Raw genomic sequence first — 27,803 nt, 5'->3', positions numbered from 1 at the left:
AGCATAGAGGTGGTAGGCGATATTTGCTTGTTTTAGAATGGTAGTGAGGAGTTCCATGTAAAATGTTGAAGAGTGTGGGGGAGAGGACTGAACCTTGACTGACACCTCGAGTTGTGGGTGAGGTGTCGGACATCGAGTTTTTGATTTTTAAGAATTGGGATCGGTTTTGCAGAAATGAAGAGAACCATTTTAAGACATTGTGATCTGCTCCGATATGCTTTTGTAGGGCATCTAAAAGTAGCTTGTGATCTACTGTGTCAAAAGCAGCTGATAGGTCGAGGAGGACAAGTAGGCAGCATCTGTTAGAGTCAAGGGAGTTGTGAATGTCATCGGTTATGCTCAGTATAGCGGTTTCTGTGCTGCATCCCTTCCTGAAACCAGATTGGTGTGAGTCAAGTAGGTTGTTTGATTCCAGGTATTGGTTCAGTTGGGCGAGAACCCATTTCTCCAGGGTTTTAGCTAGGAAAGGAAGGTTGGTGATGGGCCTAAAGTTTTCGAGATTTTTCGGGTCAGCATCTGTTTGTTTTTTTAGAAGGGGGGTGATTTGGCCTTGGTTGAGGCAGTCGGGCATCAATCCGTTGTTTAGGGAGCTGTTGATGATCTTTGTCCACAGTGGGTTTAGGGTGAGGTCGAGGTTCTTAGCCAGGGAAGCAGGTAGAGGGTCTGCATAGTGGTTGGAGGGTTTGGAGTTGGCAATCACACTGGAAATGTCATCTTCGAAGAGAGGGTTGAAGTCCTTCCAACTCTTGGGAGAAGAGGAGGGTCTTGGGTATAGGCTTATTTTGGTGGTTGACAGAAGAGGGATCTCGACTTTGGGGAACATGTAGTTAACTGTGGTTGGTAAGGTTTCGTTATGGGTGATGACTTGCTGTGTCGGGATTGAGGGTGGTGGTCTAGGGAGATCTAAATTTTGGTGATTTTGTCATTGAAGAATTTGGCCTGGTTGTTACACAGTAGTTAGGAGGCAGGGGGATGACACTTACATTGAGATTATCAGCCGAGGGCTTGTAACACAGTCAATTACCATGCAGCTTTGCGACAAGCTGATTGGATGTCTAACATACTCTGAACTATGAGTCACACAGTTGCTATTAGTGCAGGGCTTGCCAAGTAATGGGAAACAGAACCAGCAGCTGAGTGGAAGCGTGCTAGGGAGAGGTGTGAAAGCAAGATAAAACTGTGATGCCTCACCGCCTTACAAATGTGTGTGTGCATGTGTGTTGATGTGATTTGCACACCCCTTTAATAATGTTGGTCCAGCCTAATGAAAGATTTTTGCCAAATTGTGGGCATCATGGCATAGAGGTTATAATGTTGTTCCTAGTGTTAACTCTTAGAATGTTATGGCCATGTGCAGCATAATGTTGCCCGTTCGTGGTTTAATTTTTGCTGTGGCATAATATTGACAAATTATCAGCATCCATGGAATGATGTTGACCACAACTTGTGTAAGGCGTGCCTTTCTATTGCGCTCAGTAATTCTTGGTATATTGTGGTCAACCCTGCTTAGTGAATAATTCTATCCCTGGCATAATGGTGGTACTTCTTGCATAATTCCTGTCCTGGCACAATAGTGACTTTAAAGATATTTTGGGAGTCCTTGCATGATGCTGCATACCACTTGCATAATACTAGCTCTGGTATAATTGTGGTAGTTTTTGCCTTTTTAGGTCTCGCCTGACCCAGCGCATGCGCTGGTCTGGCGAGACTTTTAGTAAGGGCTTCAAAAAATGCTACCATGGCCGGCCTACAGCTTGCGTGCATGTGCGCGGACTCGCGTTTACGAGCAGAGGCGCCAAATGGCTTTCCTCTCGCTCTCCCGCGCGCCTCGCTCTGCCTCTGTCTTGCTTGCCCCTCCGTCTCCCCAGAGCGCGTCTCACAGCTGCGCGTCTTGCGAAATCGTGGCCGCGTGTCTTGCGAATTCGCTGCCAATGCTTGTCACTTTTGCAGCCGGACCGCGCTTGTCTGAGCTGTGGGTAGTGTTGCAACCAAGGGACCCCTGGTGCTCCGAGATTCCGCCGAACATCTGGCTCAACGCAGGAGTGAACATTTACAAAATGAAGATTGTTATATTACTGACCATGCTCACTTTTCGCACAGCTAAGTACGTCATCAGATACAATCTACGCCGCATGTTTAAATTCAGTTGCTTGTGGTACAGTATAGACAATATAAAGCTTCTCCGGAAGTAATGTTCCTTCTGCTCAGCCTGGCACTGACTGACCCCAAAGGAGCAACTAAACCATAGCACGCAATCCCCATACGTTCTGCAAACTAAACCATAGCATGCGATCCCCATACGTTCTGCAAACTAAACCATAGCACACAATCACCAACCGTTCTGCGCAGTCACAAGCACACTAACAATCCAGGCATTGCCACTGCACCAACCACTTGCAGGAGGAGGCAGAACAGAGGACACCACACCCCTCTCCTCTCACAGAATGCTACATTAACAGTTTGTGTAATGCTTTCCGGGAATGCAGGTTAATGCAGTTGTTTTTACTGTGATTCTTCAGTTCTAGTGATGTACACTGTTAATTGTTTTACTTAATAGCTCATAAGGTGCCTTATGCCACCAAACGGTACCAATAATGATGTATAGTATTGTTATCTCGGAGTTCTCACGAGACCGGCGGAATAAAAAAAAAGTGCCTTTCATTATTTATACATCCACATCGGTCCCTCATTTTCAGCCACCTTCGCACAATCGCTAACCCAAAGCATTTTTATCTTTGAGGCGTTTGGTGTTGAGTGCGCATGTGCGCTCCACGGCATGCATCATCCCTGTTGTCATAAGGCCCATATGTGAGGTCACTGAGAGCGGGTTCCATCTTTGTACCTCGGGAGTCAGCCTTCAGTGCAGGGCAGAGCCGATGTGAAGACGCCTGCTCCTGGTGGGGTGCTTGTGAGCAACCACTTGCTGCTCCCCGAACTTTACACCTTTGAAACCAGGAGATCTGCTTATTGCTGTGCGTATTGCGAACCTAGCAGCGACAGCAGCGACAGCACCTCTGCATATTTCTGTAAGCTCTTTTTATTTCAGACATCAGCTTCTTGTAGGTAATGCTTGTCATGGAAGTATATTTATTGAGCAGTTCTTTTTTTCTCAACTGGTTTAACCGATCCTTAAATGTTTTGCATTCATGATTGAACCATCGTTCTTTGGCTGGACATTTGTTGTAGTTGTGCTTTTACGCTATTTAGCATGTCTGTGTATTTATTGTAACATGGATGTGTTACTAGTGTGTAAATTATGTTCTTACTGTTGCTTACTTGCTGTATTCTTTTGAGTGAGCGCCATGGCGTTCCGTTGCTTTAGTGCTTGTTGAGTTGTGTGAGGTGTTCCACATTGGACTGGCTCACTGGATGGCAGCGAGCTCTATGGCCCATGTTTGACCTTTGTGGGCTGTTAATTCCGTGTCCCAATTAAAACCCTGAAGACCGCAGTTTTCTTAGCAGGCTCATTACTACTTGGATACTACATTTTATTGGCAACGAGTGGTGGACTGTTTTTTTTTTCTTAAAGCGTCATTCTCTTCGAGTCACAGCAGCCCACCGAAACATTTTCTGACAAGTCGGGGATGGATACATGTTGTTAAGTGTAAGGAGTGTTTATTGTCTGATAAGCATTGGAAGCTCAGCAAGTGCAAAGCTGGAGTGAACACACTTCCAGAAAAGCCTTGGTATAAGTTAGCAGTTGACTTTTCAGGACTATTTCACAGATTACCTGGTGATATGACATTTCTTATTATTATAGATTACTAGTTGTTGATCTGTGATTTTGTTTTAATGCCCACTACTGATGTTGTCATTACATTTTTAGACAAAGTGTTCGCTGTTGAGGGAAGTCCAAATATTTTGGTTTCTGACTATGGCACTCATTATTTTGTTTCAAAGAAAAAGACTGATTTTTTTTACTGAAGCCATGGTATCAGACATGAAAAAACGCCTCTTTTTAGGTCTCCCTGAGCCAATGCATGCGCTGCCCTGCGAGACATTTAGTAGGGGCATTAAAAAGTGCTACCACAAGCTGCTTTGGCTGGCCTAGCGCTTGCGTTCACACGCACGTGCACGCGCGCAACCGCCAGCTTTCAGCATCAGTTGCCATCTGTATTTCCTCTCACTTGATTGCTTTCTCAACGCTTCTCCGCCCCTCCCCTCACCCGCCGCGCTGCTTTCACTTTCGCGCAGGGCCAATGCTTGTTTGATCTGCCTCCCATGCTTCTCTTTCTACCATCTGCCTCCGGTGCATCTCTGCCATGCTTCCCTTTCTCCTGTGAATCTCTGGCTTCCGTGCTCCTCTGCCCCCTATGCTTCTGTTTCCTTCATCGATCTGACTCTGTCTCCCGTGTTTCTATTCCATCCATCTCCTGTGCATCTCTTTCTTCCACCTGTCTCCTGTGCATCTGTGCTGTGTCTTTTCTCTCCCATGAACATCTGCCTCCCGTGCCTGCCTGCCCTAGTGTCACTCCACTGCTCCTATTGTAATTGAGGTACTATTTCCCAGCCTACACCCTCCCGTTGTTTATATCCTCCTCCCCCATAACAAAAAAATGATAACAAATTAGCATTAGAACAGGCAGAGAAAAGTTGCCAGCATTGCATGGACAAAAAACTAGAACACATTTGTTCGTGTTAATTCTGTTTTTATTAGGGACGTTCAGTTGTACATAAAGTTTTCTTGGTTATATATAGGGTGATAAAAATGGTTATACCACTTTTATTATTATAACTTTTCAACATGCTGCACAACATTCACAATGCTCTACAACACAGCTTAAAGACATTAACAAAGCCAATAGCTCTGTCTAAACACTTATAAGGTCCCAAAAGCGAGACCTATAGGCTATGCCAATGCTTGTTTATGTATCCATCGAATAATGGTGCAACCACAATATAATACTGCAGATGGAATAGTGCTAATTCCTTGCATGTTGGGATCATCAATGGAATTAATGTATACCCCCAATGTACTGCTAGCAATTCTTGGTGTATTGTGGGCATCATGCCATGATGGTGCCGGTCTCTTTTATAACGCTAACCTGATATAATGGTTATCGCTGCCATAGTATATTGTGGACATTCCACGCATGAAGGTTACCACTACCAGTTTCACTCTGGCCCTGACATAATCGCAGTAATTCCTGATATGTTGTGGACATCCGCTGCATGATGGTGCCCATCTCTGTATAACATGGACCCTGTCATACGGTGGTAAATCGTGGTTTATTGTGGGTCATCAATGGCTTAATGGGGTCCATTCCTTGTAAGATGCTGGTTGTGACTTCATGTACTGAAAACAAATACTAAAACAAATTGATATTTCAGGGCAAATGCGTGTTTTTCCTTGAACATGGTAAGCTTCTGTTTTCAGGTATTTAATTTACTTTTCCAGAGTGAAAGGCATGTAGCTGATAACAAAAAGTGTGCATTTCATTAACCCAAAAAGTGATGCTTGGCAGCAAAACAATTGCATTTCCACATATCTGTTTAAATGTGATATTTGGCAGATCGTCTCACCTGCTGCCTGAGACGTTAGCCAGTAGAGTGATCTGCCCGCTGCCTCATCATGCAAGGTTTCCATGCCCTTAGTGAAGCACTGTTTTATGAGCACTTATAGTGGATCTAGTCCTGGTCTACATGTCCTAAGATTGTGAGATGTGGGTTTTTTCCCCACAGTGCTCCTTCCATGAAAATGTAGGGAAGCAAAATTAAAGTAAAGAATGGTGCTGGGAAAGGCCATGTGAAATTTTTGAACTACCACTTGTTTTATAGCATTGGAATATTAGGAGCTTCATTGAAGAAAATAGATTTTCAGGAGGCCAGTGATGGCTTGGATAGATCTTTCTCGCCTACATTCTAATGTTTATCTTTCTTTTTTTTCTCAGTTTAATTCAGAACGTTCTACCAACAGTGAGTGGAGTGCTCTAATAGCACCATAGCCCTTCTGCTACAGGCTATACCTTTTGCACTAGGACTACACCCTCATTATAGGACCTTTACTGCTGCTCAAGCCTATAACCGCAGAAGAGGGACTTTAATGACCAGTATATCTCTTATCAATGGACTATAATGCTATACTCTATTTTGGGGGGAAATTATGCTGGAAATGGGATGTTTAATTAGACGACCCTCAGAACCTATGGTTTTCAAGTTCTCACCTCTTGCAATACCTTTTGTTTCCTTGCAATGAGCTTAAAGGCCGCCCACTGCTTACCATTGGTTGTCTTTGTTGTAAATTTAATTGGCTTGCTTATTATTGTCCAACTTCCATAGGCTTACCTTTCTCTTCTTGTGTCTGTCCCTCCATGGAGCATAGACACACTACTGTGTTCTTCCACGGCTCACTTTTTCAGTTGCTACTTTTTTCGTTTTGTTCAAGCACTCTACGAAAGTTTGCGTGTTTTTGGCCCATCTCCTTTGTCTCCTCCAAGTCCCCCATGTTGTTTTGTCTGTGTACTTCCCGCTGCCCCTCCCAACCCTACTTTGTTGTCCATGTGCTGCCCCATCATCTCCAACTCACCCTGTGTTCATACATTTTTCCATTTACTTCCCCTGCCCCTCGCACCCATCCACCGTAGTCCATGTGCTTGCCCCAGTGCCTCATGGCCATGCTGTGTTGTCTGTGTGCTTGCCTTAACCCTTACTGACCACCCTTTATTGCTCATATGCTTACGCCAGCACACCCTGACCACCCTCCTTTGCCTGTGTTCTTGCCCCAGGCCCTCCTGCCCATGCTCCGTTTTCCATGTGCTTGCATGTCCACCGTCTGTTGCCTGAGTGCTTGCCGAAGCCCTTCCCACCCGCCCTCTGTTGTCTCCATACTCATCATACTCTCCCCCACCTAGACCTTCTCTCCTGCCCTACTTCCCTCTGTGCTGCCAGGTCCCCAGCCCCTTCCCCTGTTTATTTTTCTAAAAACTGGAGAAGAATGTGTGTGTGGGGGGGGGGGGGGACAGGTGAGAAAGGATGGGGGAGCACACAGTTAAACATATTTGTTTTTAATTCGTTTTAGCCGTGCTGTTCAGCACTGCTTCAGTCATTGCCAGTAGACGTGTTGGATAAAGATCTGGCCTGGGAGGACATAGCCCATTAGCTTTGGAGATTTTAGGTCTTTAATAGTTGTTTGTGAGGTAGGAGGAAGCAAGTTAGGTTTGCAAGAGGGGCTGTGCAAAATACTCCTGTTTATCCAAAACATTTTTCATAATTGTTCTGATATAACCCCATCTCAGATCTAAGAAGCCAGACTAACCTTGTTTCTAGAAGTACATTGCTATACTTTTACTGTGCATTACAGCAAGAAGTCACATTTCATGATCCTTTTGCTCACACTCGGGGATTCCTATTAAATATATGCACCAAAACAATCTGTAAAAACATTGTGTAGAAAGTCCACAGACTTGAGGCTGTAGAATGTCCTCTTCTTGCATTGTTAGTAACTCTTTTCAGAAATCATTACTATTTTTTACTCTCCTGTCACTTGTGCTCATATATGTGATGCTTGCAGGGGTGTCGGTTCTGTGCAGTCCTGGATTTCAGATGACGAAAACACCAAAGTGGACCTGACACTACATATCCTTTGACCATGAAAGGCAATACATGCTTGATCATTTGACCAACCTAAGCCTCTCAGACCTCCTTTTGATTGAACTGTGCAGGACATTTAGTTTAGAGCATGTCTAGTTTCTGATCCAGCAACTGCCTTGATGAACCTCAAAAGCAGCAATACCAAAGACACTGCCATTGTTAGCAACTGACAGCTGCAGCAGCTGATCCCACTGGATCACTCGAATTCTTGTGCTGCAGATGCATCATAGATAATCACATTTTAAGCTCGGTTTCTGTGCTTCATCATATGCTGTTATCACCAACATCTTTCCAAATAGGAGTTGTTTTCAGGAGGCTGTGGTACTTGCCAAGCATAGCAAAAGCATGAATTCACATGGAAGCTGGAATTCGGGGTTACCGGGTAGGACCACTGAATATAGCTTCGGCAGTCTGAGTCTTATAGTGCTGTCCAGATTATGCAGTTTACATACCACCAGGACTTTAAGTGGGCCGGGTCCTGCCGGTGCTGATCTAACAAGAATCGGCTGAGACGGGTCTCTATCGGGCTCCCCATTTTTGCCCTCACCCTCAGGATGAAAAAACAATCTCAACTCTGCAGCAGTGCCAATCTTCACTGCCTTTGATGTAAGCTCAAAGGGACTCGTTATAGTTCTTTCACAGTCTCATCTTTCAGAATGGAAGCATTTTCAGTATCCTATACAACGAGGTCATAGTTGTTGCTTAATTATCTTAAGTAACTAACAACCATTGACAAAGCCAATAGTCCTGGCTTGCTGTTGATGTAATGTTACTTGTATTAAATACATGGATGTATTGATAGAAACAGCAAATTACCAGTCGTGGGGACACTATGCTCAGCACAGGTTTTTGGCATATCTGTTTTAAGCCACGCCCTAATTACACCGGCCACGCCCCTTTGAGAGACCCCCCAGTTTTGTCATCCCACTGCAGTAAAGGGAACCTCTCAACTAGTCATTGTGACCCAGGTTCTGAAAATAGCTATGCCGCCTTTGATCAAATCATTAGGCCCGCCCCCACCGAGCTCGGAGTCTGGTTGCACCCCTGATGTACACATTGTGCAATACTTGTGTGGGTTCCTGCTTTAGTGCTAGTGGAGACCTTTTACCTAACCTGCTCAGCTGCGCTTTCAATGAGAGGGCGTGTCCTGAAATACATTCCTCCGAGGGAGCCAATGCAAACATGGTGTGGCCAGGTGTACAAAGCGGGTGCGCGGAAACCGCTGGCACTGAACTCTATCTTTAGCAGGCATGCGAGCAGGCAATAGACGCTTTATCTATATGTGACGTGCACGTAGTCAACAGGGGAGTTCCAGCTCGAGTTTGAGTAGCTGAATAGGCAGACCAGTCCAGCTGAAGCAGGAACCTGCTTATTGTGCCAGTGACGCGCGTGCCGCTGAAAATGCGGTGCCCCCCAATTGCAGTGGGATTTGCGGCGCCCTGCAGTGCGGCGCGTGCTGTGAAGGTCAACGAGTGAGGCAGTTTTAGGAGTCCGAGCTGGCTGCTGCTTCTATAGAGACCGGAGCAAGGAAATTTCGAGCTGGGTGTGGACGGGATGGTACATATCCCGAGCTCGTAGTAGCGCCGGTAAGTGGCTGAAGTCCGTTGACGCTGTCTGGGCGCTACATTCTCTGCTCTTCTGTTGAATGCTCCACTTCAGTTGTGAACGGTGATCTACTGGGGGTTCTTCCGTTTCCAACGAGCAAAAGGAGATGCGTTCATGAACTCCACATATTTTTGGGAGAGAGATATGTATTTTTATCACTCATAATGAAATGTAGCCGTGCGCATTTTAAACAAACAAGGTAATGGACATGGACAAGACACTTGTGACCAGTGCAGAGCAACTTTGCAAAGGTGCACCGATACCTGAAAATTGTGAAACACTTTTGTAACATCATTTGCCCACGTCAACAGATACAAATGGCATTTTTGCACCAGGTTCAAATTTCGTTTGTGCACTCGCCGTTGATGCAAAATGTCACATAACAAAAGAGCCCGGCTCTTGTGCAAGATTGCCAGAACAGGAGACACTCACGCACTGTTGCTCTTTCCCTGTGTGTTGTTTATAACGAGATCGATTTGTGCACGAACACAACGGCCTTCATATGTGTCTGTTTGTAATGCCCCTTTTCCAGTCCGCTGTAGCGTGATAAAGCGCCCGGACAGTTGGGCCCAGTTAGATCAGAGGTGGACCGATTGTCCTTTTATGGGGCGGATGGAGACCGCTGCAGGTGAACATGCAGTGCCGCCCGGGGAGCTGGCCATCTTTGCACTATTCCTGCTGGGACAGGCGATGCATATTAGACAGAGAGCCGCATAGCAGTAACATGGTGGGTATTCGCAAAGGTGGTGTAATGCATTTGCTTCACGTGGCTATACATTTGGATTACACCAAGATGGATTCTGCATCTGTTGCCTGTTGCGCAGAAATTGGAGTTAGGTGCTCACATCAATGCATATTTAAACATGTTTGTGGGGGAGTGACGTCAAAGAAGAGGAACACTTGATTAAGGTAATCTAAAGAGGAATTGGATATAGCTGCCTTTTCCGAACCCAACTCATTTGTAACGTCTGCCCTCGTGGTTATAGGTTCAAATCCCAGTGGGTCCACTCAGCCTTTCATCCTTCTGAGGTCGCTAAAATGATTACCATTGAGTTAGGTAACAATAAACTTCTGTTATTCAGCGCCAAGATACCCTTCTGGGCGTACGTTCGCTTTACAAATTGGCAGGCAGCGGTGCGAATGCAGGAGGGGAGATTGGGTGAGGGGGGGCACAAGGGGTGTGGTGTGCAAGGTAAAAAAAAAAAAAACATGCCTTGCCCCTGGGTCCCGCATCTCTGCTGCTGCTCTCCTCATCTTGACTCGAGGAAGAGGAAGCACAGCCAGGCTGCCCTGACCAGCATTGTGATTGGTAAGCACCCAGAATCCCTGACCAATCACAACCCTTCAAAGCAGCGTTGTGATTGGTCTGAGCATCTCGGTTCGACGCTCAGCAAGGGATTGGGGGCCTGGGTATGTTCTCCAATGCAGGCTGTAATGCAGCCTGCCTGGAGAACTTGGAAAGTGCGCATGGCTGGTTTGGGTGGCCGAGAGAGCCGACCAAACAGTCATTGCGCACTTAGGAGTGGGCAAACCACTCCTCGAGAGCAGAGCAGCCCGCCCGCCTGCAAAGCAGCACTGAAACATAAAATGATAATAACTCAAAGTTATTATCATTTTGTTTCCTTTACGTTGCACTACTTAAAAGCAGTGGGGCGACGCTCCTGCCCCATAGCGTGGGAGCCGCCACACGTAATGTTACGTTATTTGATGCACAGCATAGGAAAATGTGGCTATAGGAAAATGTGATTCAGTCTGACTTCTATCTCTACTCTGCCCTCTGCAGGAAGCAGGTGCAGCAATCACAGGTTGGGGTTTATGGGGAGCAAAGCATTTACAGCACGTGTGGCTTGTTTAGACATGGGCGGTGTGTCCGTGCGGAGAGGGAACAGCACCCAAGTGCCAGTCCATGGGAGCGGAGTCAAAGGAAGGAACAGCTGAGCAGAGTGCCACTGCCCAGACAACCACGGCTCACTATGAAGCGGTCGCTTGAGCGCGTAGAGTCGGGTGTATGGATTGTGGTGAATACCCCGTCGAATATGCAGAAACATTGTACTGTGAGGCCCTAGGCCTATGTCCCTGTGTCCATTAAGCGTGTTCCATTTCAAGTCGTAGTATTACCTGCTATGCTGAGATTAATCCAAGGAGGACTCCCACAGCCACCAGAAACGACAACTGTTCTTCTCTCCTTCTCCCCTTACTTACTATGAGTCACAAGCCGCCGCTGTCTGTGGCTTCAGGTCTCCGCACAGGGCCTGCTGCCGCTGTGGCTTTTTCGCTGTGTGCACAGGGAGGTCTCAAGGTTGCTTCAGAGCTCTCTGCAGGCTCTGTTGCTGCTGGCGCTGTGTGTGTGTGTGTGCACATGGCGGTCCTAGACTTCACCATAGTGCTCCTAGAGGTGACTTTCCACTGGTGCCACCTGTGTGTGCAGATGGTCTACATACACTTCAGCGCAGAGCTTCGAGCAGGGACTGCCGCTGACTCTCAGTGCCGTCACATAGCAGTGGCAGACATATCCCTAACCACAGAGCTCCGACCAGTGACGCCGCTGCTGGTGCTCTCAGTGTGCTCACATAGCAGCCATATCCCTAACCACAGAGCTCCAAGAGGCGGCGTTTGCTGCTGGTGCTCTCTTTTTGTGGTCAAACCACAGTCCTATGCTTGACCTCAGAGCTCTAAGGGGTGACCTAGATAAAGGTCCACGTGGTGACTAGTTGTGTTACAAGTGTGCTTGACAAAACCGCGAGACAATTGTCCTTGGTGATCGACACATTGAATGTTTAACGGGTTCCTTCCAGGTTGTAGCCATAAGCCCACCCTTTTCAATTAGCCATCTATAAGCAAGTGCTTACATCCGCGGCTCGCTTACCTTGGTATTCACAGCAAGTAGGCCACCCTTCTGAGGACCCAAGAATATTGCAACTCATGCTTTTGGTGAGTACACAGGCAGTGGAGTAGCAAGGGTAGGCGGAGGGGTTGGGGGGGCGGCGCTCCGCCACGGGCGTCACGAGTTTTAGGCGCAGCGATATGAGTACGTTCTAAGAATGGCTTCTGAGAGGAATGGTTTGATTCTGAATTAGTTCTACGCAGTGCAAGAGGGGGGAATTCTTCTCTCCTGGATATACTGAGTTAAAGTAATCTAGTCTAGATCCGATCATGGCCACCACATCTTGCTTGCAACAGGTATCAGGTAGGAATTTGGTGACATACCTAGGGCAGTGTCGATGGTAAGTAAGTACATGACAACACCAGAGAGGGCACTTGGGGTGGCATTTGAAGATTGTCATCAGCATTCACTCCCAGGCTTTTGACCACTTTCTCAGGAGAAGGGCAGCTACCTAAATTGGAAGGTTATGGAGAGAAATTTCAAAAGTGACGTAGGCACCCATCATCAGAATTTTTTTCTAAACATGACAGTTTCACCAAGTAGACCATTCTTTAGTCCAGAGTCACAAAGTATTTTGCACGTCTAAATTGAACTTCCCTGTGCAAAATGACCTCTTTGCACTTTTAAAGTTGGGGCTTACTCCTTGCAGATACGGGGCATTTCCAGCCCAGTCTGTCATGCCTTGCATGGAAGTCCAAGCAGGAAGAATCAGTGGTGGATGTCCCGCTCTTTACAAGGTGGACCACTTACCATGACCCGGCAGCCCAGTGCAGAGGGTCTGCTTGCCCAAGGGATCGAGACGGGAGAGTCAGCTAAGGGTCTGTCATCAGAAATGTGCCAGTACCTCCACCTTTAAATACGTTTGTGGTACTGCAAGTTTAGCAGTCACGAGCTTCACTGTTATAGACTGACACCCCCCACTCCAATGTTTTTCTCAAGTTCCTTTTCTAATCATTGTTTTATATAAACTTTTCAGGATTCAGAAAGGCATTTGCACTCCTCAATCTAAAGAAGGTGTTCTGATGGCATTACTTAATGGTGTAAAAACATGCTTGATAAGTTGATATACTAACACATAAAACCACAATAGACTGATGTCATTTTTAAGTGAGAGTAAATTCAACTTTAGAGTGTTTTCACATTATTTCAAGGCTATTCCAATCCAGACCATGGTCAAAGATTTGCTCCTGTCAGTGAGAGGAGTAAATCCATATGTAGCATAGAAAAGTAAAAGGAACAACTGCAAAATTAGGATTGAGGGTCTGTTTGCAAATATTTTCCTTCTGGAAAAAAAGACAGCAAGTGCAAATGCTCTTTTGTATAAATTTGTATTCATGTCCAACAAGTTTACACAATGCACATTTAGATTTATTGAAATGCTTTTGTTTGTGAATGCTCCTCGGAAGCTGCTACCGTTGCTACATTTAAGTACCCTGGGACTTTTTTTTAGAATTCCTAGAATAGGTAAACATCTAGGTGCACATCTATTGGAGTGAAGTTTTATGTGTATTGGGCCCTCTATATTTGGCCATATTGGTTGTGTAGTACAGTTAATGAAGCAGTTCTCACGCGTATTATTTGGTTGGGTAAAACCTGTACCGCAAGGTACGCATGCACTTACACATATATAAGCATGTAATCCCAGACACAAAAGCTGTGGCATGACTCCATGATGACTCGCCACAGCTGTACTGCCTGAGAGAGACACCTGTTCTGGCCTTTTAGCGGGGAGTGAATCACAGGCAGGTGTGCAGGGTAAGGCTGCAGGTTGCATCTGCCGGCCCCTCCTACGCACCTTGCACGTGCGAGGCCGCTGTCTTCACACCGAGCAGTGGGCATTTGCTAATGTCTGTATCTATGACCATGGTTCAGCTTCAGTATCGTCTCAAAACGTGCTTTTGACTCTGCTTTGTCAAAATCATCTTTGACAAAAATGAATATGAACTATGTAATAATGGTGGACTAGAATGGTGGTTCTTAACCTTTAGACTTCTCTGGGCCCTGACTTAATTATTAATGGAACCTGGGGAGACCCACTGAATGATTATTGGAATCTGGGGACCCCTATTGAGTCATTACTGGAAGACGGCGTCCCCAACCTAAGCATTTTTTATGATTTGAATCACAAACTAATACAAAAAATACAGAAACAATCATTCATTAGACAAATACACAAATGATGAAATATTTAAGTTAATTGACAAACAAATATAAAAAAAAATCCAAATTTGTATTTTAATGGGAATGTTGGAAGTTTTGTAAATTCAATTTAGGCCACTCATTGTCCATACTATAATCTTTTTGATGTGCTTGCACTGCTCCCACTAATCCCTCTGAAGATACCAACTTAATTTGTATCCCCTAATTTCAAATTCCTTTACAGAACGTTTTAAAAATTCCAACTTTACACATTGTTACATTATTTATATACTTTTAAAAATCTATTATTATTTAATTTTCTAAGCAGTCGTTGGTCCCTTGAGTAGGCTTCATGGACCCCCAAGGGTCCCTGGACCACAGGTTAAGAACCACCCGATTAGAAGATTGCACGCTTATCAGTTTACTGCCAATCAGCGTTCTACCTGGTTTCACTCTCACTTTCTCCCATACTACTTCAGTCATTTCTTATGTTGTGCATGGCCTCTCCACAGAAATCCTATACACTACATTTCGACTTACTTTCTCCTCCCTCACCCAATCTTCCAATTTTCTGTACCACAATACATCATGTGTCTGTCCATACATGATAAAAATCTGCTTCAAAAAGATCTATGAGCTAGTAAGTAGACATATCTGTCTTGAAAACATTTTTGTTAATGATCTGTGCACTCCTATTGTGGACATAACTCTACACTATCCTCACTAAATTCATATCTGAACTCTGCATTATGATTGCTAAAAAATTGCCAATTTCCTATTGTTTTCAATAGGTATATATTGATTTCAGTATTATCATGTAAAGAACTGTCACCTCTTTTTGAGAATCTTCTTGAAATATTTAATGTTGTGAATAAAAAATAAATAAAATAAGTCCTCAGCTGTACTTACTACTCTGCTAATATTTATCCTGCACCTTGTCCGTGTCCATTTTGTAAGAACAAAAGAGGTAGGCCAGACAGCATGGAGCAATTTGTAAACCGAGCATTATAAATGCAGGCAGTGGACCAGACATTGCTGTGTGGAAGCAACCCCTGCTCAGGACACAATCTACCTAAAAGTCGGAAAATGTGCCTGAAGGGGTCCACACAACGTCAACTCCAATCTGAAACTAGAAAAGGTAATAATGCTAGATAAGTGTTCTTTACTCAGAAAGTAGACCTGATGGTAGTGGATACCCAAAAGCAACGACAAAGGGGGAACTTATTGGTTCCAGCATTATAACATGTAACAACACTTTCAATACCCCGTCTGTTTTTCTCCCAATCTTGTAAGAGTATTCCAACTTAGCACCCGAAACACTTTATACAACCAACATTAGTATTTAGAAACTCTCTTGGCTTGGGACAATTAAAAGTTAACGTGGAACCATATTTATGTGTATTTAAAGGGACTTGAAGGGAACCAAAGGAAAGTCTTTTGCATGTAAAACAGTGAGCTCTGCATGTCTTTAATTGACTGTTCCTGTGGTATTTGCATGATCCTCCAAATTTCAAAAAAGGAGTACAGACTAAAAGTAATCACAGAATGTTATGTCTCTTCATTGGAACAGCAGGCATGATTAAAAGGTCTATGGAAACCTAATACATATTTGTTTCCAGTCAATTTCTTGACCATAATCTGATCCTCTCATAGTGATAAAATCTTAACTTCAGAATTCAATATTGATTTAAATTCATTATACTCTGCCTCGGCAGTCCAGTTACCCGACAATCCAATTTGATGCTATAATAATAAAAAGTTATTGAACGGAAAAGCAACAATTATTTATCTCTTAACGAATCCCTTTATATGCAAGACTTTTGCCCAACACAGTTTAACTCTGTATTCAATGGATGGTGAAGAATGTTACCTTTAATAATAGGGACATTGAGGAAGCCTGGTAGCCAGCCTTGATGGCGGATGTGTAGACTGCCAGCTCTGCATCGGTCTGCAATTACTCCTGCCCGAATGTCCCACGTTGGGCACCATCCAGCCTAAGCACTGAAGGCAAGAGATGACAGAAGGACTGTGGGGGGCCTTCCTGCAAGCATGTGACAACTCCATGAGCACTGGTGATTGCTCACTGGCCGCGATCCTGCCGGCACAAATGGTGGCTGGACCCCACTGATTCACCGGCTGCCGACATCGACACTCGAGTTGGAGTGCCAGCGTGGCTTGTGGCTGAACATCCCCGACCGGAGGCAGTGCCGTGCTGCGGGCCTGACCGTACGGAGAGCCCTGAGCTACGAGTAAAGAGGTTGGTGCCAATGGTGGCCCGGGTGAGTGTGGTTCTGGGAGCGGTGCAAGACTTACGAATTGCAGCCCTGCGGTGTAAATGCCCTCCTGCCTCCCGTCACCCCTTACCTCATAGCCGCCAGCTCCGTCTTGCAGGCGATGCACTCGCCCTGGGCTGCATGACTGCACCTGATGCTCCGGCCTTGGCAGCGGCCCGTATCAGTGAAGGAGGTTGGAGCCTTAGGCGCTGCTGTTAGGGGCGAAGGTTAGGCCTGCCGGTACACCTCCCTGGACTTCTGAGTTGCCTTTGAGGCTGGGTTATTTACTACTTGCACCACTTGAGACTACTGTGGGCGAGAAGAAGGCAGTCCTGGGTGCTGGCGGTGATACTGAGCTGGAGACTGTGTTACCTGGGTGTGGTGGTCATTAGATGAAGGTCGACCACACAATGGGGTACACACCGATTAATGGGCCTTTCTTTTTCCCCCTCCACCACCTGCAATCTATGCTACATTGGAGAGTACCGACCCTGGGAGCTAGCACCAGTGGTGATGCAAGTGGCTCCTGTTATGGTGCCACAGACCCTGGACTAGGAGGAGGACTACTGCAAAGGGCTGCTGCTCCAGAAGGCCCTTGAGGGTAAAGGGCTCCAGACGCACTGGGGCGGCTAACATTGGTGGCAAGAGGCTGTCCCCAGCCACATGGACGGTATAGGAGCATTTAGCCAGAGACGAGGGGAGCTCCTGACTGGGCAGTCGGAGGAGTCCTCTGACCCGATTTGCTTGATGTCTGAGATAACCAACACTGATGGCAAGAGGCTATCACTACAGGTGTGGACTGTGCAGGTTGGGCGCCCTGTGGTGGGAACCGAATTTGAGTGCCTAAGTGGTCATTGGCCCCTACTCTAGGGCAGTGCTTAGGGGCTCTGGTGGCTGCTGGGTGGCGCAATGGTGACGCCTCTGACAAGTAAGGTCAATTTGCGAAGTTCGTGACATTATTTGGGGACCCGGGGAGACCTGTTCAGCTAAGTTAGCTGGATTTCTGCTGCGGTGAACTCCCTGGTCCCCCCCAACCTGGGTGTGGGAAGAAACTTATTGAAGTGTCAGACACTGGTGCCTACCGTGGGCAACTTAAGGGCCAAACCGCAGAGGCTGCACTCATTGCCACCTGATTCACAACAAGATGTGTCTGACTTGGAGGCTTCACTGGCCCCCAATCCACCCAACTTGCCGGGTACTCTGGACAAGAGTTTAGGGGCCATCGAAGATTCAAAGTCTACTCTCCAACATGAAGTAGGAAGGGTGTCCGTTGAACTAGGCCTGCTCCGTGCGAGCCATCAAAAGTTGGCTAACAGAATGAGACTTCTCTGGCAGAACTGCATCCCTTGCATCAAGCCATGAAAACCCAACTTACTCACCTGTCGGAACGGGTACCGTGGCTGGAACACATGGTGGAAGATGCAGATGGATTCAGTAGGCACAACAACATGCGAATCATTGGCCTCCCCAAAGGAACTGAGGTATGGTGGCCTACTTACAAACTTAGCTGAAAACAATGGTATCCCCGGCCCAGCTCACGACCTTCTTTGCCCTGGAATGGCCAGCCACCCAGACCTATGGTTGCCAAGTTGCTACACTATAAAGACCGAGATGATCTTCTGCAATTAGCACATGAAGCGGGTAGTATGGATTACTGATTCCATGGTTGTAGTGTTTGCCTTACTAGTAAAGTCTTTATTTCCTGGACTGCAACACAGTGGTACAGACCAAGCGTGTTACCTTCTTGGAAGTGTAGCGAGCGCTCTGGGAGGAAGGGATTCATTACGGTCTTACATTCCCGGCTAGGCTGAAGATACTGTTGGACGGCCTCTTTCACTTCTGCTAGGGCCCGGATGAGGCTTGAGCTTGGTTGGAACCTTACAGGGCTGGGACAGACAAATCTCAGGTTGATGCAGAAAGTTCCCCAAGCGCAGTCGGAAGCGACGTAGATGCGGGGTTGCTTGTGGGTGAGACCGTCACTAAAGCCAACCCAGGCTCAGTCTGAAATGGGCCATGTGGAGGTGCTGCAGGCTGCAGCGTTGTTGACTTAAACTGGGACCTCAGATAGGGAAAACAACATCCGCTCTTATCACCAGAAGGATGCCACTGACTGACTCGCTTCACATCGAGGAAGATGGGACAATCAAACCGCAGAAGACATTATTTGAGCAGTGCCACTTCTCTTACTTGACACAGGGGGCCCACCACATTGGATGTGTCTTTGCTGCCTGGGCCGATGTGGCTGCGGGAGCCTGAACTGATTGACTGCCTCTTTCTTCCCCCCCTTTCTAGCCGCTTTGGAAGTTCAGTAGCGAGAACGCTGTATGGTATCGCTTTCTTTGACCTACTTGGTTTGGGTGGCTGGCCACTGCTGGGCTGCTCTGGAGATGAGGAGTTGGGGTGTTTGCTTTTTGTTGTCCTTTTCTGTCTCTGGAGTGCAGCTACAATATGGGGGGGACTGCTTTGCTGCATAACAGCTTATATGGCTAACACACTGAACACCTACAAATTGATGACATGGAACATATGTGTAACAAGTAAAGTAAATAAGTAAAGTGGCCTAGGCACAGCAGCTAAATGGCACACAATCTTGACATACCTTAAAGGATGGGGGTACATGTTGCCCTCCTTCAAGAAATGCACCTCTCTCTTCCAGAAGATTTACGGAGGTGGTGGAGTCAATTTCACGCTTCTACATACTCAGCCTTTGTGAGGGCTGCCTTCATATGGGTGCAGGCGGGGATTCCCTTTGCGGGGTGCCTTCATATGGGTGCAGGCGGGGATTCCCTTTGCAATTGACATTTATAAGGAGGGCCACTACATCCTAGTAGAGGGGCGACTCTGTGGTCAACCACTGGTGGTCCTGGGCAGTGTCTATGTGCCAAACCAAGAATAGGTCTTCTTCTTTCACACTCTGTCAGCGGGACTAGCTCACTTGATGGCGGGTGGCATACCTCATCAATGGTGACTTTAAGAGTGCCTTGATACGGCTATAGACCACTCCACTCCCCTGCTCACGGAGGCTTCGGCTCATAGTGCAGCTGCTGGCCTAACTGCTTGGACCGCCCACTGAGGCATTGAGGACCCTTGGCGCACGCAACCCCCCACAGACGGGGACTATTCCTTCTATTCGGGCCTGCGCCAAATTCATACTAGGATTGATCGTTTTGTGTGCACTAAGTCACTTAGCAGCTACATAGCACACACTGAATATCTGGATTGCAGCTTATCATACCATAGTCCTTTCCTTTTGATCCTGCACCCCATAGATGAATGCTCTCTGATACCAACATGGCGGCTACATTTAGCATCCCAGGAAGACAACCCTTTTAGAAACTCTCTAGCTCACCGGCTTACAGATTATTTTGCCTCCAACTCGGAGACAACATTGAGTCGTGGCATAGAGTGGGAGGCCTTTAAGGTAGTAGTGAGGGGACATTGCCTAGGACAGTCAGTGGGCATTTGTCATGACTTAGAACAGGATCTCAGGAAACTGGAGGACAAGTTCCATGTGCAAGACAATGAACAAGGTGGGAACCATGGGCCACTCCCGCAGATACTGGAGGCACGCAAATCGTATAATGGTGCTTTGGAATGGCTTAGATTCCAGGACTATAAAAAATAAGTGAACAGTTTCCATGAAGAGGAAGGGAAATCAGGGAGACTCCAATCCTGGTTGATCAACCTTGAGAGCAGGGGCACACCTATCACTCGCCTGCTAACGGCGGAGGGGGCAGTTCTCTTCTCCCCTCAACACATTAATGAGGCATTCAGGGCCTACTATGTGTCCCTCTATTACCCACCGGAGGTAGAACTCCCAATGACACTAAGCCCATTGTTGAAGAACCTTCCACTTAGGACCCTCTGAGCGGAGAAACGAAAACCACTGGGTGCCCCAGTGACAAAGGTGGAAGTCAGGAACTCTATTAAGGATATAGCGGCAGGTAAAACACTGTGTGCGGATGGCATACCCTCGGAGTTCTATAAGATGTACGCGGGGGTGCTGGCGCATAAACTGTCTGAAATGTATGCAGAGGCTTACAAGACAGGCATCCTCCCTGTGATGACGAGGGACGAGTTGGTAATCCCCTTGCCCGAATCCACCTCCCGAAATGTAATGGTATCGGACTTAGACCTCTCTCTATGCTGAACTCCGACTTCAAGATACTTAGCAAAGTATTGCAATCTGGTAGCTTATCCACAGAATGATTCTCGCAACTCGCGCCTTAAATACATACAATAAAACTACACCCAAAGGACTTATCTTACCCCCACAGGATTAGGAATGTTTATGGTAGGGACTCAAGGAGGTGTCCTCACTGCATGGCACTGAACTCAGATTTTGACCACATGACCTGGGAATGCCCTGGACTCATGGGGTTCTGGGTTGAGGTTGTAGTGAGACTCAATAGGACACTGAATAGATCACTCGATAATACCCCTCCGGTTTGCCTCCTGGGCTTCTTCATCAGGCCGGCCCCCAAGAAGGTGGGGAATAGATTTATAGACTTGACTCTGGCCTTCGCCAGATGGCGAGTAGCCAAGGCTTGGAAGTCGCCAGAGACCCTTGCCTGGAAACCTGGGTGATTGATGTCACACGAGCTTGGGCAGAGGAAAGAACACTGCAAAGAGATGAGGCACAGGGGTTTGCCTCCAACCTATTGCGCCACTCTGGACAGAGGTAGTTGATGAATGGGAATTCCCTGGGTCGACTGCCGAACCAGTGGAGGACGATACAGAGGAGGTTGACTGAGGAGTTTTGAGCCGGTAGTGGCAGGGAGCCTGATACTGCAGGGAAAAAATGCACAAAGACACCTGGGCTGTTGGTGGGGCACATTAGGGAATAGATGGAGACTTATCTGGGGCACAATGCAACCCCCCATCGTAGGGGCTGCCGTGCCAGTTGACCCTCTCCCCCTCCACCCAGACTTTCCCCCGCCCCTGAGGCCTTGATCATCCTTCCTTCCCTTTTTTCTTTCCTCCTTTCTTTTCGTCCCCAGATATTGCCTGCACACTCCAACATGAGACTCAGAGATACATGGACACGGTTCAAAGTTACATGTAATATGGAATGTTTTCTTGTTATTGTTTCTATGGCATATAGTTCTCCTGCATATGTGACCGCACCCCTACTCCCTATGAGTAGCAGCAAGAACTACCAAATGACTGGGGAGCCCCCAAATATGCTGCTGTCAACCTGTATGCTAGGAAGAGACTTTTACGACTGATGCTTCTAAGCCGCCATTCACTGCATTGATTTCTGATATCAAATATGCTGTGTTGATCAAAATGCCAATAAACAAAAGTGTTAAAAAAACAATGTGACATTAATGTGAGTCAGCAATGTAGGTACAAATTTTGCTTTATGCAACCTCGTCGTGGGTTTTAACTTTGCTGTAATTGCCATTAGAGGAGGGCATTGCAAAGATTACGGAGAACAGTTTAGCTTTTAGTTTATTGCAATATGACGTATGACTGGCCCTAATCTCCAGAAAGACCCCATGATATTTAAAAGATAAGATAACACCCAATCTCTTATGATCTAGATAAGTAGGTCATACATTTGCCATATACTATTTTTTTGGTTTGGCTACACTGATCAATAAATCATTTGCAAGCTTATATTTACTCAAGGCATTCGGTAAGTGTTGAAGACCTTTGGCAGTGAGATCCATAAGAATGGTCTGGTCAGTGTAACGTAAATAATAAAAGGCATTGCGTTCAAGTTTGCGAGGGACTGAACGTATATTACTAGTAATGTCATCCCAAGTCTGCTGTATAAAGGTTAAAGAAGAGGAGAAGGAAAAGACACATCTGGCTTAAACCAATATTCAAGGAACTCTTCTTGGTACACAAATTACCAGCCCCCTAATTTTAACTGCTACCCAAGTGTCCATGTGGTGTGATTGAAAATCACTTAGAAGAGGAATGAGGGGATCCCACGTTCTCAGTGTAAGGTAGTGGGCTTTTCTGTTAATGCAAACAATGCCCTGAAATAATATGATGCAAAGATACATTTACCCTTTTTGCTTTCGTGTTGCTATGCCTACCGTCATTAATACCGGCCAAACATCCACTGTTTAAAAATGGCCCTAAAGCGTGTCTGTTCTAGTGGCATGGCAATATGTTAATTTCATCTACCTATTTCTTTAGTTGCTCGAGAAGTAATTTAGTGTAAAGCTTCCCTTATAAGCTAATACATAATAGCTTGAGTGTTCGGATCTAGAAACGATATCTCCCAAAACTGGGGTCATGCCACAGTACATCAGTTGCAAGCCCTTTTGGTCCAGGAGCTTACAAGACTGAATCATTGCAAATACTTAATTACAGCTAATGTCTAAAACCAAGATTATTAGGGTCTTCTTAAAATGTGGCTGTAGTATCCGGTTTGTTTCCATTTCCTGTATGGCTGAGCTTGTGTTTGGAATACAGAGAGTGGAATGCTGAGAGTGAAGATGTAATACAATGTTGGTTCATGGTCTACTGTGGAAGTTAGGAGTTAAGTATCAATGGGGTAACCCGTAATGCTACCGGACCCGGGTGAGATTGCAGTACAGTAGGAAAATGGTCAATGTAGCAGCAATTTCAAAGAAAATCGATAAAGGCATTCACTGTATATCTTTCATGTGTCTGCAACAGATGCAATTTATTGTCAAAACATCAATTGGTTATCGAAAACATAATAATTGTTTATGCACTTGAGATAAAGGTGCTTAGGAATAAGGAGAGAGAATGCAGTGCTCAGGGGAAAAAAGGTGCATTTGTGAGGGTTGTAAAGAAGGGAGAGGTAATGTGCCATATATACATTGTATTTACAAGATGAAACCTGTCCAGCCTATAACAGGAAACCTATTACATAATAATACATAGCATTGTAGAGGACGCTGATAACAATTCTCAGTTGTCACAGCTTGTTACAAAAGGGAGTAAAAGTCAACGTTTCGACCCCTTCAAGTATTCAAGGTTGTTAGGCCCTTGTTGTGGGGTCTTCATCAGGACAGAAAGAGAGGACCTAGAGTAAATTGAATACACTATATTAGTAAAAATGTGACTAATGATCGAGTGTGAATGCAAAGTGCAACAAAGCCTTATTTACCGGTTTGGAAAACAGCGAGGCGTATCATGCTGCGAAATGCGGTGGATGGGTTCATTAAAGCTCCTATGGTGAAAAGAACGAACATTAGGACACACAGAGGACGGGGATGAATGAAGGCGCCTCTGGAACAGCATGAGACTTACTTCAGAAAAAGGATAAAGGCGCGCTCAGCCTCATTACCACCTTAGGCAGAAATGGGTCCAAGAATCACTCAGGTAGATGGGACAAATGTTCAGTGGTGTACTGAAACTGTAGAGAGGCAATGTATCAGTGACCGAGTATCATAACCTAAACACACTGTAAGCATGCCATATCTTTAAGCGTTAACAGTGGTTAGCCTGGTTGAAACGAATGGGTGAGCCCAGGGTGGGCCTATTTGCTGAAGAAACTAAGTGGTTGGTGCCATCTATGTCACAAACACTAGGGAAAAAAAACGCTGTCTGGCAGTTGATATTGAGTACGGTGTGCCTGGAAATGTTTATCAATATTCAGTGCAGGTTCTTAAGCGAGAAAGAATCAGCGATAGCCCGCAAGTGAATGAAAGCGTGATGGATTTCATGGTGCAATTTAATAATGTGTAGCCCCAGTCGCAAATAATAGAGTATGGCATCCCCTCGTGAGAGTAAAGTGACTTAAAGACAAACTCTCACAGTAATTGGCAAATACCTTACAGGATTGAATCCTCAACTTCACCCAGTAAGTCTAAAAACATACAGAGAGGAGCACAAAAACTCTGTGAGGCTTCAAAAACTCGTATCCTGTAGCAGTTATAATCAAATGGACAGCCTAAACTACCAACATACCTCCGTCTGAAGACAGCTTCTGAAAAGACTGGCATGCAGTGGAAGTTAAGAGATACGGATAGTTGATGGAAGGATATAACCCTGACAGGACCTATCTGTTGTTGCTGTAGCCTAAGGGCCTAACATGAAATAGAGAACTTACATCTTACCTGGATAACTCCAGACTCTTGTATGAAGACACTGCCTTCCAACTTCAACAGTGGCCACTACATAAACACCTGTTAGGCATAAAGGGTCATGACTACAAGTGGTTCAATAAAGGTCGAACCTGGCGAAAATTAATGGGACAGAAAGGGCTGGTAAATACGAGGACTTATGGACTTTGGTGCTGCAAGCACCAAAATCCATTGTTTTGACCCATTATTAGGGATAAACTTGCAATTTGTATTATCGCATTTGGTGAATTCTGAATTTTGAACCTCATGGTATTCATTTCACTGGGTAGAATATATAGCACCAAATCATCTATGGTATAAAATAATCAACACTCTCTTGCAAATTGTTGACAAATACTAGATGGTGTGACATGAAAATAATGAATGGAGGCATGTAATTGCTCAACTGTTACATTATGCATTCTAAGTTATGTAATGTTATGTTATGTTAGTCATTTTTATAAGGCGCGCAGCTGCCCCAGCCAAGGGGCGTCCCGGCGCCTGATCAGGTACCACAACACAACAAATCGATGCTGGGAAGGAGAGGAAGGAATCAGTCAGCAGTTGGGAACAAAAAAGTTTTTATGGCGCGCCTAAAAGAAGTAAGGCTGTTCAGGGCTCGAATATGGACAGGGAGAGAATTCCATAATCCTGCCGCTAATACTCGAAAGGAGCGACCTCCCATCCTACTCAGTCTAAACCGTGTATTGGCCGCCAGATGGAGAAATTCCGATCTAAGGGACCGCGTAGGAACATAGGAGGAAACAAGCTTAGCGAGGGCTGGAGGAGAGGAAAGCTTCAAGATTTTAAATGTCAGGCAGAGAGCCTTAAATTTAATTCTCTGTCTGACCGGCAGCCAGTGGAGAGAGGTCAAAACTGCAGAGACAGAGCACTGTCTAGGAAGGCCAACGATGGCTCGCGGCGCGGCATTCTGCACCCTTTGCAATCTAGTAGCCTCCGCCTGATTCACTCCGAGCAGCAGCGCACTCCCATAGTCCAGCCGAGAAAGAATGGAGGCTTGGACCACCAGTTGCCGAGTAGGGGGGTCGAAGAATTTGAGGACCGGTCTCAGCCCTCGCAGAATACTATAACAGGTAGCTGCAACCTTCTTCGTGTGGCTGGTGAAGGAGAGTGTAGGATCCAGCCAGACCCCCAAGTTCTTAACTTCGGCAGCTGGGATGGGAGTCACCCCCAATTCTGGAGGCGACCACTGGTCTCCCCAGAGCTCCGCCTGCTTTCCTAAGATCAGGACCTCGGTTTTTTTGGCATTTAACTGCAGACAGTTAGTTCGCATCCAATTTGCCACGGCTGTGAGTCCTGCACGGAATCTGGGAGCGTTCACCTCGGGATCACCGCTGAGTGTCACCGCCAGCTGCGTGTCGTCGGCATACGATGTCATGGTTAAGCCACATTGTCTGACGAATGCAGCCAGCGGTTTTACATATAGGTTGAACAGAGTGGGGCTCAACGCAGAGCCCTGCGGAACCCCCAGCCCCAGTGGATGGAAAGAGGACTGACAAGGTAGAATAGCCACTTTAAAAAACCGGTCCGGTGAGGAGGAGCCTAGCGCGCAACCAAGATGGCCGCGTAGGTGCGAGGCTCCCGAGGACCTCCGCAACCTCCCACGACTATCCTGAATTTATCCTGTCTCGGATGAGGGGAATGTGTTGGTGAGCCTGAGCTGAGGTGGCACCCGTTTCCCGTTGTCAAATCGGACCTCGGACACCGGAGTGAGCACCGATTGAAGTCTGCGGCCTTCTCCTCGCCAGACCCCGGATTGGCGCTGAGGGGTGACCCAGTGACAAAGTGAACAACAGCGGCGGACCGGGCCTGGCGAGTCGCGCACTCCGCGCTTTCGCTTTCGCACCCCCTTGCAATCACTGCAGGGTTGGGTCGCGGGGCTCTTTGCGTTGGTGTGGTCTCGCTGGGAGACTTGGCCTGCCCGCCGGCTGTGACCCACCCCGCCGATCGGGAGTGGCCCCCCCCGGAGCTTGTGGCCCTGATTGCCTGCCCTTCACGACGTGACTGGTGCGACCGGGAGACTAGTGGCCATGGCCACCAAACAAGATGGAGACCGGGCAAAGACCAAGCCGACCCGGCGTGGCACCACACATCAGGCCAACAGTATGGACCGCTATACCCTCCAGAAGGGATCTCCCGGCGGACCGCACAAATCCCCTGAGGACCCTCCTGATGCCCCGGACCTGCCCACGGATCTGACTCTGCGGGATGTCATGGGCGCCATTGCCGAGATGAAGGCCTCGGTAGGCCAGCGGTTCGACACACTGGCACAGAAGATCGACTCGGTCCTCGTGGATGTTGGCCTGGTGAGGGCCGATCTTTCCAAGACCAACGACTAAGTTGATTCTTTGGCCCACACCGCATCGGGCCTTACTACTGATGTGGCGGCGCTACAAACAGAGGTGCGCCGGCTTAGTCAGGCGAGCGCGCTTATGGATCGGCGCCTGGAGGACTCCGAGAGTCGGGCCCGGAGAAACAACATCCGCATCATCGGAGTACCCGAGGGACGGGAGGAAGCGGCGGCGGACCTATTTGTGGTGGACCTGATCGCTACCCATCTCCAGCCATGGGGGCTGAGTAAATTCTTCGCGGTGGAGCGGGCCCACAGGGTTCCCGGGGGAAGGCCGAAGGTCGGGGCCCCTCCGCGGCCCCTCATTGCCCGGATTTTCAACTTTCGGGACAGAGACGCTATCCTGCAAGCCTCCAGACTTTTGGGGCCGGTTAAGCTTGACAACATGGAGGTGAACTTTTATCCGGATTTCACCCCAGCGGTCCAGAAGCAGAGACTGAGCTTCCAAGGCGTCAAGCGCCGTCTTCGGGACTTGAACCTTAAATACGCAATGCTCTTCCCAGCCAAGCTGCGAGTGGAGGTAGAGGGTCGCACGCACTTTTTTGATCGCCCCGAAGCGGCAGGAGACTGGCTGGACACTCTGTCTGGGGATCGTGATCTGGGGGGCGGGGGGGGCGGCGGGGGGGGACGGCACACAGGATCGAGACTGAGGGGGTGATGTTGGGCTTCACTCTGGACAAAAATGTTGCCACTCTCGATTAAGCATCTGTCTGTATAATTTCCCCTCCTATGGAGGTTGTATGGGGTCTCTTGGGGGTTCTCCCTCCTCCTCTAGGGGGCTTAGCTAGTTTTTATTATATATATGGGGCGACAGGCACACTGCACGTTGGGGGGGCTGTTCGGGCTCATGCAGGGGTGCAGGGAGGGGGGAGTTTTGTTGGGGTGGG

General features: G+C 47.0%; 1 protein-coding gene across 4 annotated transcripts in view; it reads left to right on the top strand.

Moving 5' to 3' along the window:
• Nucleotides 1–27,803, top strand: part of DENND2B (DENN domain containing 2B) — a 1,065,289-nt gene that overhangs the window by 583,901 nt on the left and 453,585 nt on the right. Inside the window, exon 1 of one of the 4 annotated variants that reach the window (XM_085648134.1) lies at nucleotides 8,915–9,176. The exons of the other annotated variants lie outside the window; for them this stretch is intronic. The gene's annotated coding sequence lies outside the window, so the exon portion shown is untranslated. Of the gene's footprint in view, nucleotides 1–8,914; nucleotides 9,177–27,803 lie in introns of those variants that run through there. 4 annotated transcript variants of the gene reach the window in all.

This window comes from Triturus cristatus, chromosome 3_2, assembly GCF_964204655.1.
Source record: "Triturus cristatus chromosome 3_2, aTriCri1.1, whole genome shotgun sequence".
Taxonomy (NCBI): domain Eukaryota; kingdom Metazoa; phylum Chordata; class Amphibia; order Caudata; family Salamandridae; genus Triturus; species Triturus cristatus.
The sequence above is the reverse complement of the archived record's forward strand: the minus strand, read 5'-3'. Positions and strand labels throughout refer to the sequence as shown.